The sequence below is a fragment of the Tiliqua scincoides genome, chromosome 1 (assembly GCF_035046505.1).
Source record: "Tiliqua scincoides isolate rTilSci1 chromosome 1, rTilSci1.hap2, whole genome shotgun sequence".
NCBI lineage: Eukaryota > Metazoa > Chordata > Lepidosauria > Squamata > Scincidae > Tiliqua > Tiliqua scincoides.
In genome coordinates, this window is record NC_089821.1 from 290600546 (window position 1) to 290615682 (window position 15137).

A 15137-nucleotide genomic window follows, 5' to 3' on the forward strand; every position below is an offset into this window, starting at 1 on the left:
TGGATGGCTCTGTAAATCATGTGATACAACTATATTACTTTATCTGTCCTCTTTGTTTGAATTATTATTTTAAGAATACTGAAATGCCTTGTACCCTTCAAGAGCAGGGGCCTAGGAAATTGCCTGGCCCATCTTGCCCCTAAATCCAGCCCTGCAAGCCGAAGACAATCAAATGGAATTTAAGCAAGCGCACTGAGGACTAGAGCCTTAAAAAAATGTCCTGTAAAAACAGGCTTTTAGTATGGATGCATAACCCACCTTCCCTGAAGTAAGAAGCCCTCTTTCTGAACATGCTGCAGTTGGTTGAGCGTTTATAGTTCTGTTTGCTGTTCAAGCTGGTTTCTTTTACAACTATGGAAAACATGTTAATAAAATTTTTTTAAAATGTCCCTACACTTTTTTAAAATAGAAAAGTCTGTGTTTAAGGGTTGGTTAAGTAATCAGGCTATAACAAAGATTAATAATTCAAAGGAGGAAAAAATAAATCAGCCTTAAGGAAGGAGGAGCGGGTGGAGGTGGGAGATTGGAGTAGGCGGTTAAATGCCTGCATCTTCCTACTTGTCAGATTTTCTGCTCCACACAGCTACATGCTAATGTCCCTGCAAACTGCCTAATCCTGTGCTATACTGCCACCTTGACTAAGCAAAAGGATTTGCACAGCAACTCTGACAGATACTATGTGCAATTTGGCTTCCCTGCTCCTTACACAGGACTATGGGTTTTTTTCCATCTTCCTTTACATTTTCTATCTCCCATCTCAGAGGATTTTCTCCAGGTCAACTTTGAAACCGATAATGGACTGAAAGGGAATAGCTATTGGTTCCATCCCAAAGGATTTTAATTCCTTTAGGAGATCATTTTATGATTTTAGCAAAGGAAAAAAAAAAAAATGTTAACCAACCTGTTTTTAACCAGTTCAAATCCAAACTGAATTTCAAGGTCCTGGGATTCACTAGACTGTAGCTGTCATTCACAAACCACTTACAGCCCAATCCTATGCATGTCTACTCAGAAGTCAGCCCCATTGTGTTCAGTGAGGCTTACTCCCAGGTAAGTGTGCATAGGATTGCAGCCTTAAGAGCCCAATCCTTTGCATGTCTACTCAGAAGTCAGTCTCAGTACAGTCAATGGGGCTTACTCCCAAGTAAGTGTGCAAAGGATGTCTACTCAAAAGTCAGTCCCAGTACAGCTAATGGGGCTTACTCCCAGGAAAGTGTGGATAGGAGTGCAGCCTTAGTCTGGAGTAGACCCGGTGTAGTCAATTCCTGGCCCCATGTGCTATCTTTTTCCACATGTAGAGTTACTTTAGAGAAGGAAAGGAGCTACACACCCCCTCCTTTCCTTCCACCCCCTCCATTTCTGCCCAGCCCACAGGTGTACACATTTTATCACTGTTGCGTATGTGCAACTTTAGGCAGAAATGGCTTAACTCTCTGCACGCGTGGGAAAACTAATGACAGAAGTAAGTAGAATCAATCTATGTAGGGCGGGTTACATCTTGGGTTCTCCTCTGCGCCCCGCCCCCCCCATTATTCAATACATGAGTGTTGGAGCAGCAAGGCAGAGAGCCACATGGTTTCCTCCTGATCTCCTTAGTGATGTGACAGACGGCCATGCACCTCTCATCTCAAATGTGCCCTGGCCCCTCCCAGACAGGCGCCCAGTGGTCACAGCCTGGTTTGTGCCAACCATCCCCGGACGACTCCGCGCTCCCTGCAAACCAGAATCCCTGCACGAAGCAGAACCAGATTGGAACACGATCGAGTCTTCGCGGAGACGTAGTAGGTGGCAATCTCGAGAGGGAAGACTGGCAAGCTTGGCTCCCTTCCCCTCCCTGCCTGTGACGCCACGAAGTTGTTGTAAAATGCACACGCGCCGTCTCTCGCGTACACACCCGTGGCCAGTGTGAAGCCGATTCTTCCTACTGTTCCACGATCAGTGCCCGAAATGGAGATGGGGGGCAGAGACAGTCCAAATGTCACAAAGGGAGCAGTGAGAGAGGGTGACCAACTTCCTGCTGAGTAAGGCTGCAATCCCTATCCTCACTTTCCTGGGAGTAAGCCCCACTGACTGTAATGGAGCTTACTTCCGAGTAGACCTGGCTGGGCTCTGAGGCTGCAACTCTAGCCACACTTACCTGGGAGCAAGTCCCTTTGACTATAATGAGGCTTACGTCCGAGTAGACCTGGATAGACTTGGGCCCTGAGGCTACAATCCTACCCATTCTTACCTGGGAGCAAGCCTCACTGGCTATAAGGGGGCTTACTTCTGAGTAGACATGCATAGGAATAAGCTCACAGGCTGCAACTCTATCCACGCTTACCTAGGAGTAAGCCCTACTGACTATAATGGGGCTTACCTCTGAGTAGACCTGGCTAGGTTTGGGCTCTTAGGCTGCATTCCTCTCCACACTTACCTGGGAGTAAGCCCCACTGACTATAATGGGGCTTATTTCTGAGTAGACCTGAAGAAGCTTGCGCTCTTGGCGCCCTCTCCTTCGCCTGGAATCCAAGGATGGCATTCCCTTGGAGAGTTCCGTCGGGAACTACGGTAGTGTCTTCCTCTCTCCGTCCTTCCATTCATCCAGAGGAGAGCGGGGACGCGGGCCACGGAGCCACCCCTCACTCGCCCCCAAGGCAGGGCCGCCGGGGGGCTGTGCCAATCGGTGTGTTTGGGGCGTGTTTCTCTGCAGAGGCGCCGGGGCCAGCCGTCGCATCAGCGGCTCCCTCCCCTGGCGGCTGCCTCCACTCGCCCGCAAAGGGTTAAGCGCCTCCCGCTTCTTTTGCTAGACGGCGGAGTTTCGAGGAAGGTGCAGCTCCCGCTTGCGGCTCCCCGGCACCATCCTCGCCTCTCGGAGCGACGGCGCTTCTCTGGGCTCCGCGTGGCCAGCGTTGACTCTCCTGCAAGTTGGCCGAAGACCTGCAGCCGTCGGGAGAGGTGTGCGGGTGGCGGCGGGGATTGGATCGGCCGCCCTCCTGCTGCCCCTGGGGCTCCCTGGCTCGCACCACCGGCTGGACAGCGGCTGGGGAAGAGCCCTGCGCACGTCGCCCCCAGAAGCCCGGGCGAGGATGAGGACGGTCGCGGCTCTTGCCAGCTATGGAACCGAGCCAGACCTTGGCGGGGATCCTTAAGCCAAGACAATGCCGGAGTCGGGCCGCTTCCCTCTCCACCTGCCTGACCCAGTGGGGTTTGGGTGAGATCCGAAGGAAGGAGAGCCACCGCGGTGTCCGCAGGTAATCGGCTTCTCTCTCTCTCTCCCCCCCCCCACCCTTCTGCTTCTGTAGATGCTTCCCAGGACCAGCTGCTGCTCCTCGTTGTGGGGGCTTAGGGTACAATCCTAGCCACACTTACCTGGAAGTAGACACCACTGACTATAGTGGGACTTACTTCTGAGCAGGCATGCATAGGCTGGGGCTCTTAGAAACCAAATTGAGGCTGCAATCCTAGCCACACTTACCTGGGAGTAAGCTCCATTGACTATAACGGGACTTACGTCTGAGTAGACATGCCTAGGATGGGCTCTGGGGCTGCAAGCCTATCCACACTTACCTAGGAGTAAGTCGCATTTATAATGAAACTTAATTCTGAGTAGACATGCATGGGAGGGAGCTCTGAAGCTGCAATCCTATCCACACTTACCTCGGAGTAAGCCCCATTGACTATAATAAGACTTACTTCTGAGAAGACATGCGTAGGATGGGGCTCTAAGGCTGCAATCCTATCCACACTTACCTAGGAGTAATCCCCATTGACTATAACGGGACTTACTTCTGAGTAGGCACGCAAAGGATTGGGCTCTGAACCCGGGACCTTTCCCCCCATCCCAGTAAGAGGCATAGGCGCGCAGGTTTAGCTTCTGGGCGACTGCAAGAAAGGAGAGATGGCTGGGGAAGCTCTCCCCCTGGCCAGGCAGTGCAGCCTGCGATCCCCATTCCACTTTCTCCAGAGTAACCGTATTTGGGCTCAGTGTTTCAAGGTGGCCGGTTCTGCTGGGAGGTTTTCAGCTCAGGTCTACACTTCCAATCCTATCCACACTTACCTGGGCGTAAGCCCCATTGAGTATAATGGGGCTTACTTCCGAGTAGACATGCCTAGGCGTGGAGGGTGGCAGTGGGAGGGGTGAATTTCCTATCCGACGATTGTGTATGCATTTGTTTATCGCGTAGACAAGGTAGGGGGGGGTGCAGCTCCACGTGGAACAGGATCGTGGGGGGGGAGAGGCGACGCCGTGTCTGGGCTCTCGTGCCTCGCAAGAGCATCCAAATCCGGACTGGATCAGCTCCACACCTGTGAGCGTCTTGGGCCGGTTTCCTCCAGAGAAAGCGCCACTCTGAGTTTTCTGGTCGGGCTTAGGCTGCAGTCCTAGCCACGCTTACCTGGGAGTATACCCCCGTGACTCTCATGGGACTTACTTTTGAGTAGGCATGCTTGGGATTGGGCTCTTACTCCCGGGCAAATGCGGAAAGGTTTGGGATCGGGCTGCGATTTCGCGTCGTGGGTTGTGTAGAAGACACCCCCTCCATTAAATCCAAACGTTCTGCTGAAGAAAACAAGCCCCCCCTTCCCCATCAGCCAACCACCCACTTGCAAATACAACCCTCCCCCCCGTTTTGCCCAGCAAAGGGGTGCTAAACGCTTTAGGGCAGCTTTAACCCTTTCGAGCCTGGTGGTTTCCTCCATGGCAGGAATCTACATGCACAGACGAGAGATTTTACTGGAGCTCCCCCCCCTCCGCCGTTTTCCTTCCCATTGGTGATCATTTCCACCTTGCTCTTGATAACGGTGCCAGCTTTCTCCCTCCCCCTGACTGATCGCGCTTCCGTTTCAGGCAAGGCGGGACTGGCTCCATCAGAGAATGATCTAGGGGTCAGAGCGGGGGGGCTGTCATGGGGAGGGGCAGTGCAGGGGATCAGCTGCCCTGGAAAGGAAATCGGGCCACTGGGACCCGCTGGTGACCTTCTCCACCAAGCTCAGACGTGGGCGGTGATGGTGGCACCAGTGCCCAGGGAAACAGGTCTGGTAGCGTGCCCTCCGGAGCCAGTCTGCCTCGACTTTCCCATGTAAATAGCTTGGCAGCTTTAGCCTCCACTTGGAAGGCCCGGACAGGCACTTTCTTGCTGCGATCCTAGCCACATTTACTTGGGAGTAAACCACAGGGACTAGGATGGGACTTGCTTCCGAGTAGACCTGCATAGGGTTGGGATCCAAGTGTTTAGCAGGTTTGGCTGGTCTGGGGATTTTCTGGAGGCCCTGCGATCGACACACTGCCTGCCTTTATCCTCTCATCTAGTGCATTGCTGTGATCGTGCAAATCGGGTTGCTTGTGCGTGTGGGCGCTGCAAAAGGGAAGGGGGAGAGTTGAACTTTCCTATCTTAGCACCAGAGAGGGATTTCACTCCAGCTTATACAGTACAATGATTAGACCTGATTCACTCACCCCCCCCCATCCCACACTACAGTAGATGGATGGTCAGCTCTGCAGGGACCACAGTGAAAAGTATGGTTTCTTGAGGTGATCTGTGGTAATAGATCTCTGTGCTAGGTTGTTCACGCATCCAAGCCATTCACACGTGCAAGTGACTGCTTAACGCTGCCCCCCCCCCCAATGATGAGGATGGAGCAAACCAAGTGAATTTGGAATATTGAGACCTCTTGGGTCAAGTGACTGGGCTTTTTTTGAACTGTAGCAGAGCAGAAAATGACAAGGCAGCCTGGAAAGGAAAACAAAATACTGAAGGGATTTCAATTGCTTAAAAAGGAAAAAAAAACAAAAAAAAACAACCTCCCTCAAAACTATTGAACACATGGCAATGATCAGTTTCACTGATTTTTCCTCTACTCCTGGCACTAAAAATAATGTAAAACATGCAATCTGGATAATGTATATTTGAACCAGCAAGATCCAGCAGGTTCAACCTCTTCCCCCCTCCCCAGTTTATATTGTAGCAAAGCTCTTAGAACATAAAAATTCAAATTAATTTTAGACTGGTGAAAACAGACCAGAATTCCCATTCATCTACTATATAGCAGATGCAGCTTGGACTTGTTTGAAAAGTGGCTTGCTGGTTTACTCCGAATGCATCACTGAAGGGTTGGATTCTCTCCCCCTCCCTTCCACAGACTCCTGGATTTCTCCATCCATTTAGAAAATCCAAGATAATGTAAAACAGATCTCTTCCTTCTCTAGAGATCTACTGATAACATCCATTGATTTGCTTTTGCTAGATAAAGGTTTTGAAAAAATTAATAGTAATCATACTCATTAGATTGCATTCGTAAGGCCAGGGGCCCACCTAGTCCAACATCCTGTTTTCCCACAGTGGCCCATCAGCTGATTCTGGGAAAGTCCACCAGCAGAAAAGCTCAAGTCTCTCCCAACTTTGCTCCCCTGAAGCTGGTATTCAGAGGCATGCTGCCACCCAACCAGGAGGTAGAGTACAGCCACCATGTCTAGCAGCCATTGTTTGGCCTGTCCTCCATGACTTCCAATCCCCTTTTAAAGCCATCCAATCTAGTAACCACATCTTGTGCCAATGGATTCCACAGGCAAATTGTGCACTGTGTGAAAAATTCTTCAATTTGTCCTTCCTAAATCCCACCCATCCATTTCTTGAACGGTCCCTGGCCCTAACAGTGTGCCAGAGGGAGAGAAACTTCTCCCCATATCATTTGGAGAAGCCAACTTCATTTTATCAGCCTCAATCATACTTCCCCTTAGTGAAGAATTTCTTTTCATGCACATTTTCACCTTTCATGAATGTAGCATATTATAGCCAAGGGGGTCTCTTTCTCACTCCCCCAGTGCTATTCCCATGGGAATAAAGGTGCATCCATCTACTTCCAGGCAGAAGAGGATCAAGCAAGGAGGCCTTTATTCAGAAAGATCTCATAGAGTCTAAGAGCAGTGGTTCTTGAACTGTGGGTCAGGACTAACTGGTGGGTCACAATCTGATTTTTAGTGGGTCACCAAAGAGTGATGAAAAGATAGATAATTGCTTCAAGCACTGAAGTTATTCAACAATTAGATACTGTAGCTTCTAATAGCCCTGCAAAGAGCTCAGCTCCTGCAGTTTGCCAGCGTGTGTAAATACAGGGAGATAAACGTTTGAGGGTCTTTTGGTTATTATTCCTTATAAATAAAATAAAATATTTTTTTTTCTAACTCTCCTTTTTAAAAAGTCTGGTAAACCTAGGTGGGTCCCAACAGAGTGTCCTTTAAAAAAGTGGGTCCCGGTGCTAATAATTTTGGGAACCACTGGTCTAGGGAGACCCTCTGGGACAAGAGGGGGATGTCAGGGAGCCTCTATTGGGGCAATTAAAGCAGCCAGCGCAGGGCAGAGCCACGAAGTCGAAGGCTGAGCGGCTAGGATTCGAATTGCTACTTGGTCCCGTATTCTCCCGAATAGAGGCGCGCGTCATTAATAAAGCCAGGCAGACGCGCCTCTGAGCCATCCAGGGAAGAGTGGGTTAAATGATTATGAAAAGGGGGGGGGGTGAGAAAGGGAAGAAAGCCCCCTAGTCCGGCTTAGGCTCTTGGAAAGCTTGCAGGCTGCTGCAGCCCTGCCTTTCAAGCATTCTTTGCAACTGGAAATGTGGGAGGGGCTCCAGTGGGGGGGGGGAGATGGCTATCAGCTGAATTCATTACTGTAAACATCTCCCTGGGGTGTCAGGCAAGGAAAAAGGGGAAGAGGGGAAGGCAGGGCTTCCATTAGCTGGGAAGAGCCCGTTTGGAAACCTCATCGCTCCCGGGATCAACCTGCAGGAGCTGCTGCTGGAGGAGGCAGAGCGAACCTTGGAGAAGCCGGAGGAGGGCACAGGCAAAGCAGCAAGCGCCAGGCTTGGAGAAGAGCTGGGGGGAGGAAGAGGAGGCACTCCAGACGCTGAACACGGATCCACACGCGTGCACACAAGCACGTCTGCACGTGCCCAGTGGAGAGCTCTGCGGGTCCTGCCTGCCTGCCTCCGCCTCCCTCCCATGTGATCCTCTTTCCTGATCTCCGAGGACAGAGAGAAAAGTGCCAGCAGGCTCGCTGGGGCGCTCGCCTCTCCGCGGTGCCTGGAGTCGATCGCCTCTCTCCTCCCCGCGAGGTGGCACCGGGGGCGGGGAAGCGCGTGTGCCTTCTCGGGGATGCCGGAGCCCTGGGCTGCGCGTTGGAGGAGCCCGGGAGAGGATGATGCTGCCTCCGCCGCCACCGCGTAAGAGAGGAAGGCGCAAGAAAGTGGAGGGAGCGCTGCGCACAGCCGGAGGCAGCCCCGGGCAGCGCCACCAGGCTGCGGGCGAGCGGGCGGCGGCCACCAGCGCCCGGCCTGGGATCGCCCTCGCTTTGGCTGCCCAGCCTTGGATACCGCTTGAAGCCACGGCGGCAGCAGGAGGAGGAGGCGGCGAGGCGCGCCGACAGCTGCCGAAGTTGGGTCGGTGGCGGCGGGGCCAAGGGCGCCCTCGGGGGATTACGATCGCCGGGTGGGAGAGAAGCAGTCTCAGCCTCGGAGCCATCAGGTAGAGTTGGGGGTTTCGTGTCTCCCCTCCTGGATCCCTTCCCGGTCCCGTAGGCAGGCGATATCCAACCCCCCCCCCCCCCCCAAAAAAAAGAGTTTTAGGCTGCAATCCTGTCCACACTTACCTGGGAGTAAGCCCCATTGACTAAAATGGGACTTACTTCTGAGTAGTCATGCATAGGAATGGGCTCACAGGGTGCAATTCTGTCCGTACTTACCTGGGAGTAAGCCCCATTTACTATAATGGGACTTACTTCTGAGTAGTCATGCATAGGAATGGACGCACAGGGTGCAATTCTGTCCGTACTTACCTGGGAGTAAGCCCCATTGACTATAATGGGACCTGCTTCTGAGTAGGCAGGGAGAGCATAGGGCTGTTTGGAATTTTGCTCTCTTCAGGAGAGAGGAGGAATGAAGGCAGTTCTTGATCTGGGATCAGGCTATGGATACACTGATACCTTGTGTGTGTGACACAATGATGTACACGCAGGCATGACCGCAGAGAAATTTATCAATGGCTGTGTGTGACAAGTGTTTGGGGAAGGAGGATGGTGGTTTGGCCATCCTATACCAGTTTGTGATTCTTGTGTGTGTGTGTGTGTGTGTGTGTGTGTGTGTGTAAGAGAGAGAGAGAGAGAGAATATTCACGTGAACAGAGGGATAGCTTTCTAGTTTCTAGCCCTCTCCCCAATGCGTAGTGCTATCCAATGTGCCTCCTGGCCATTTCTTAGCCCTAAAAGAGACAACTCCCCCCTTTGGTTCTTTCCTACTCACAAGACACCCCCCCCCATCTGAAATGAGGGGCATATATTGGGAGAGGTTGAGGGAAGAGCTCTTCTTCTTTGGAAGGGAGAACTTGCAAAGTTACCCCAGGCTGGGAAGAGAGACAGCAGGTTAGCCCATGCTGACAAGCATTATGACATTCAAATGGAGGGGGACAGGAAGGCAACTGCAAATTGCATCAGTATTCATCAGAGCCCCATCAGTGGGTACATCAGAGTGGGCGGATTTGATGCCTTGTGGGAAGGAGAAGGAGGCTGAAATGGTATTTCCAGTCCCTCAAGTGGACAGCGGCATTGTTTCATGGAGCTGGTCAGACTGATGATGGTTCCTGACAAGCCAAGAAGGAACGGAGGTTGGGTGGGAAAGAGAATCAGAAATTGACCCAAGCAGCCCCAAAAACCTCTCTAGGGTTTGAGATGCAATATACATTTTTTTAAAAAGGCAGCCTGCAAGCTAAAGGAGAAGCCATCAACCTTTTTCTCTGGAATGAGGAAATCAGTCAACAGGAGCTTTTAATTAATTTTAATGGAGGAAATCTGTTTTAAGGCTTACAATAAGCTAATAAAGTCCAAGGCACAAATCCATACAAAAGCCGGTGGTTGCATATAAGAAAGTGCTGATTAGATTTCCTCAGCAGCTAGATTGTCTTTTATTTTTGTTTGGTTTCAGTGAAGACTTGGTTTAGCGAGAAAGGAGGGAGGGTGGGAGCATGTGAGGGAACATGGGAAATTGACACATAGAAGCAGAGCTCTCTGCCTCACACACTCCACTCCGGCACCTTCGCTGGTTTACTTACTGCCTCTTAACTCCTCTGTGCTTATACACCAAGAAAACCAATTTGGATCTGAAGTGTAATCTTGTACAGGCGGCTTAATCCCACGGTCAAAATTCTCAGAGAGTTCATTCATGGATTCCTTTCTTAAGAGGTGTTGTGGGGAACTTCTTTTCTTGATGCCTTTACTAGCCCTCCTTGGATTCAGGGCAGACTAAAGGGTAGGCCCCCTGTGATGGAGTGTGGATCAGTGAGGCCCTTGAGGTGGCATTTCCGCCCCCCACATGTGCACACCACAGATCCATTGAAGGCTGCAGGATCTTTATAGGACAAGAAAAAGGTGGTTGTGGGTTTTGCTGTCATAGGAGGCAGAGGGCTGTGCATCTCTCCTCACAGGAAGGGCAAAGCCTTGAGGTAGGCCCTCCTGAGATAACAATGATTCATTTTCTGTTGAAAATTGCAGTAACCTATGTGATTCTTTTGAAAAGAACACAGAATAAAGACTGAGTGTTTGGAAAAGCTTGTGCAACTTGCCCTTTCTGTTTAGATGTGATTGGATGGCGATCCACAAACTATTTTTGCCTAAGTTTCTTTAAGATGACCATGACTGTCCCTCCTTGTATGTACTTGCAATGGTGAGGAATGAATCCCTTTGCTCCCTGCATAACATAGTATCTTTCAAACATTCTCTCTTTCTAGCCAGGACAGTCTGAGTTCCTTTATCTTATGGTCAGTTTTCCCATGAAGCATTGTCCCATACATAATACAGCATCAGGAGAGCTACCCAGTTAGAATAGCTCTTGCCCTGTGCCCGTAAACTCCTTTTCCCAATAAACTTTTGTTTTTCCAACTCTTTTTTTTCAAGCTGGCGTTCCGTGAATAACTGGAGATTCTGCTCACATACATCTTGAGCTTCACACATGTTAAAACAGGGTTGGTTATTTGCAGCTAGGTCATACTGAATACTTTAAGCAAATAGGAAGCTGCAGGCCCAGCACAGTTGGGAAATGGACCTAGTCAATGGGATAATGTGCTGTTCTGCTTGCAGCTTGGCTTCTGATCAGAATGCTGGACACTGTTTGCAGGAGTCTGGAGCGTAGACAAAAGAGAAATTGTTAGAATGTACACATGCTAGGCTAAAGATTTGCTCTTTCTTATATACAGAGAGAGAGAGAGAGAGAGATGTTGAAAAATGTGATTTTTATCTGCATTTGACTTTCAGTCTCTGGATTTAATTTGAGCCATTGCTATAAGTCATGATTATATCCTGGTCTGCTGGAGAGTTTGATATAGAATGAGACTTATCTGTCTAAAAACAACCCCAGCTCCTCCCATTTTGAAAATGCATTACTTGGGCAATGGTTTCAGGCAAGAATCAGGAATGCGTGTGTCTGTAAGTGGTTAGAACAGCAAATCTCCACTGTGTAGGACCCTGTTGATTTGATTTTCCTCTCCTTTCCTTGGCACCAGGAACGTAGGTTGGCTTGTTTGAAAACAAGCTGTAGTTTAAGCATGTTAACAATTGTGGCTTTCAAGCATGTTAACAATTGTGGGTCTATTTAAGAGCCCCTCTTAAGATAATATTGTTTGTTTCCAAAAAGGAGAGTTTCTTAGTCATCTCTGCAGCCTTTGCTCTTAATCTCAAAGTGAGTTCATTTTTCACTAGATTACTTTCATATAACTTTGTGGTTTCTGCCACAGTGATTCAAATTCAGTCCATTAGTGACCTCTATCTGTGAGAACTATACAATCAATGCATGTTCTCTCTCTCCTCCCTTCCCAGTGTCTTTTCTCTGCAAAGTGTGTTGCAAAAAACAAAAAAACAAAAAAGCACAAAAAGGCGAGAGAAAACCAGCCACATCTGAATTACTCAGCTTACTGATACCTTAAATTACGGTTTACTTGCTGCATACAGAAATGGTGTTTGATGTCCAGTGTCTTACCAGCATTTCACACTGAAACTAAACATTCAAATTCAGGCCCATTGTTAATAATGTAGAACTATAGTCATTTGGATAAGGTTCTCTGTAGCTCACAGAGAATAATACAGTCAGCCCAAGAGACCAAATGCTACATATTCCATTTGATGGTCCATATTTGCCTCCCAAGTTCTGTGATGAGTGATTTTATTACCCCAGAGAGACTCATAACCGTTGGGACTTGAAAGGTGTACTTAGAAAAAGAGGTACAGCAACCAGCGTTTCAGCAGAGTAGCAATGTTCTCTTAGTTACAGCAGGGGAAAAAAAAAATCCATCTGTGTCTATATCATGAATGCACATCAGAGATCAAGGGAAAGGGTTGTTATTAACAGATGGTCCCTTTTAGAGGATTATTAAACCCAGCTTCCAATACCAATTTGTCGTGTGCTTGTATCCAGATCTATATTTCATGTTTTAGTTAATTATTGTGACTTGTGAATCAGGGGCTTGAAGAAGTACAGTGCTTGGGTTAAGGGAATAGCTTTATTTTTGACATTTTCTAGATGATGCTTGATGCATTAGTGGTGGATAGCATGGTAGCTTTGGATGGTTGATGATTCCTTATTTTCTTTTGCCAGCCTTTCCCCTGAAGTAAATCTTTTCCTTTTTTAACTGACACACTACATGAGCTGAAAAGGTCCCCAAGACTATTAAATATCTTTAAAAAAAAAAAAAAATTCATGCTCTTTTCAGAAAAAACTGAAGGAAACCACACCAAATGACTATTCTAAGGAAGGCTTCTGCAGCACAGACTGATGGCATCAAGCTCAGTTCCCTAAAGCAATAGATGACCTTTAGATTCATCCCTCAGCTTTCTTTTTCAAGAAAAATAAGTCTAAGTTTCAAAAAGTTTTTTTAAAAATCTTTATTATTAAATCACAACACAGACTGCTTACAAGAGGCAAGAACTTTGGAAGAAAATAATTCCAGCCTTTTCTGAATCTATTCTAGTTCAGTTGTCCAGCAAAATGCTTAGCTAGTACAATGAACGTAGTTATCTTTAGCCAGTGGCCCAAATTGTTAGGATCTTCCTGTCCTTTAATTCTCCATTGGTGATTTACACAACTAACAGTCTTTATTTCTCTTTGATTTCTTCTGCTGACACGGCCCTTTGAATTGAATCGAAACTCTGCAGTAGTGAGCTCTTAAAACAAATTCATCATGTTATGTTCAGGATTCCAGAAAGCTTAATGGTCCATAAAGAAATCTGTAAAACATCTTTAAACGTAAGAAGAAAGAAAGGTAGAAAGAAAACATTCTGTGCTTTCAGATCTGTTCCTCAAAGGTCGCCTGTCCATTTGTCTTTGAACTGGATCTATGCTTATTTATTTTAAAGCCTGTCTTTCTGATTTCGTTAAAGGGAATATCTTGACTCCTGCATGTAAATGGAAGGTTTTCATCTAACTGGTAAAAGGAGAGTTACAAAAAGTGATCCTGCCACCAGGTCAATTGCCCAGTTAGAGTCTTCTTTCCTAAAACAGCTAGCATCAATCTTCCTACAAGGTGGTAGAATTATGGACTGTTTCACCAGACTGTATGGATCATATTCATTTCATTTCATTTAACCTTTATTGGCATAAAAATGGATCATATTCTAGCACACTTCCCCATGTAAAATGCATATAGTAAATGACAGAATTGCAAGAAAAGTTAAATGCACAGATCTTTTTTTGATTTGCTGGTTTGGATTACCTTTAGGATGTCCTTTGGATGGGGGGATTCAAAAATATCACTCCCCTCCCCCCGCAGCCTGAAGTGGAACACTCCAGAACTTTACCACCTGCCTCAGCTTATGACTCGCCCTTGCATGTCATAAGTGTTGGTTGCATCTGAGATGTAGGTTTCAGTTCTCAAACTGGTTGCTCTGAAGACTTCCATGAAAGTTCAGACTACAGATTTTTGAAAACTTCTGATGGGCTCCGTTCAGTTCCGAAGTAAGCAAACCTTTTACAACTGTGCTCAGCCTATAAGATTATAGGGTATTTTGTAAGAATAAGGCCATGTTCCCAGTTCTGGGAACATTCACTCCCAGTTTGCTTGAATACCCCACTCACCTATTCTTTAAATGCAATGTTGAAAGAGATGGGGAGGTGCTCAGCGCATCACAGGATGATTTTCCCTCTTGCTACATAGATAGGTCCCCAAAAGGTCACAACAAATATTCCGACATGGCTTTTTGAGTCCTTCGTAATTATTAATCACTGGGCAGCTAGTCAACTGATAAATTAATAGAGTAATTCTCCGTGACAGTTTATGGGCTAAGGACTATAGTCACAGGAATTAACATAAAGGAAAAGTGATTTGCAAACGTATTGGGGGTGATAACCTTTAAATAGTAATGATAATCAGAGAGTCAGATCCTGATAAGCTCTCACTCTTGTGGGACCTAAGCCTATGCAAAAGATTGACTGTCTTGGGATATTTGGTGTTTTTTTTAAAATTCGCTCAAATGGTTGCCCTTGTAGTATCATGTAAAACGGGGACTGATTTCTCCTGCATTTTGCTCTATTCAGGAGTGAAGTGATTTATTGTTGTTATAATTTATATAAACCTAAAGGCTGAAGGAACCCCAGTTCCCTAAAAGGCCATGTTCAAAGGTCCCATGTGTGGACAAGTTCTTCTGCGCAAAATTGAGAATGGGGCTGTAGTTCAGCAGTAGAGCCAGTAGTGTAGCCACGGGAGGGGCAGCACGATAAGTGACGGCGCTTGTGTTGCCATCACTGCCCAGGATGATTCAGAGGGCGAGTGGGAGGGGCTGCTTGTATAATGCATTGCAATGCCTGCAATACTTACCACGTTGACCCCCCTGTAGCTACGCTATTGAGCAGACCGTACACTTGTACACCGAAGGTCTCGGGTTCAGTCCCTGAAATCTTGCAGCAGGGCTAGGAAAGATCTCCGTGGAACCCCAGAGAGCCCCTGCCCATCAATCTGACCACAGCATAAGGCAGTAACTATGTTTGTCCTGCTGAACTGAATTGGATCTGTAGAAATGCACATCTCAATGAAGCTGTGTATGGAATAACTTTCCACTGGGTTGTGCATTCCGACTGACTACTGAAGCCTCAGCCTTCCATCAAATCCCTTTTTGGATTGCTCTAAATAA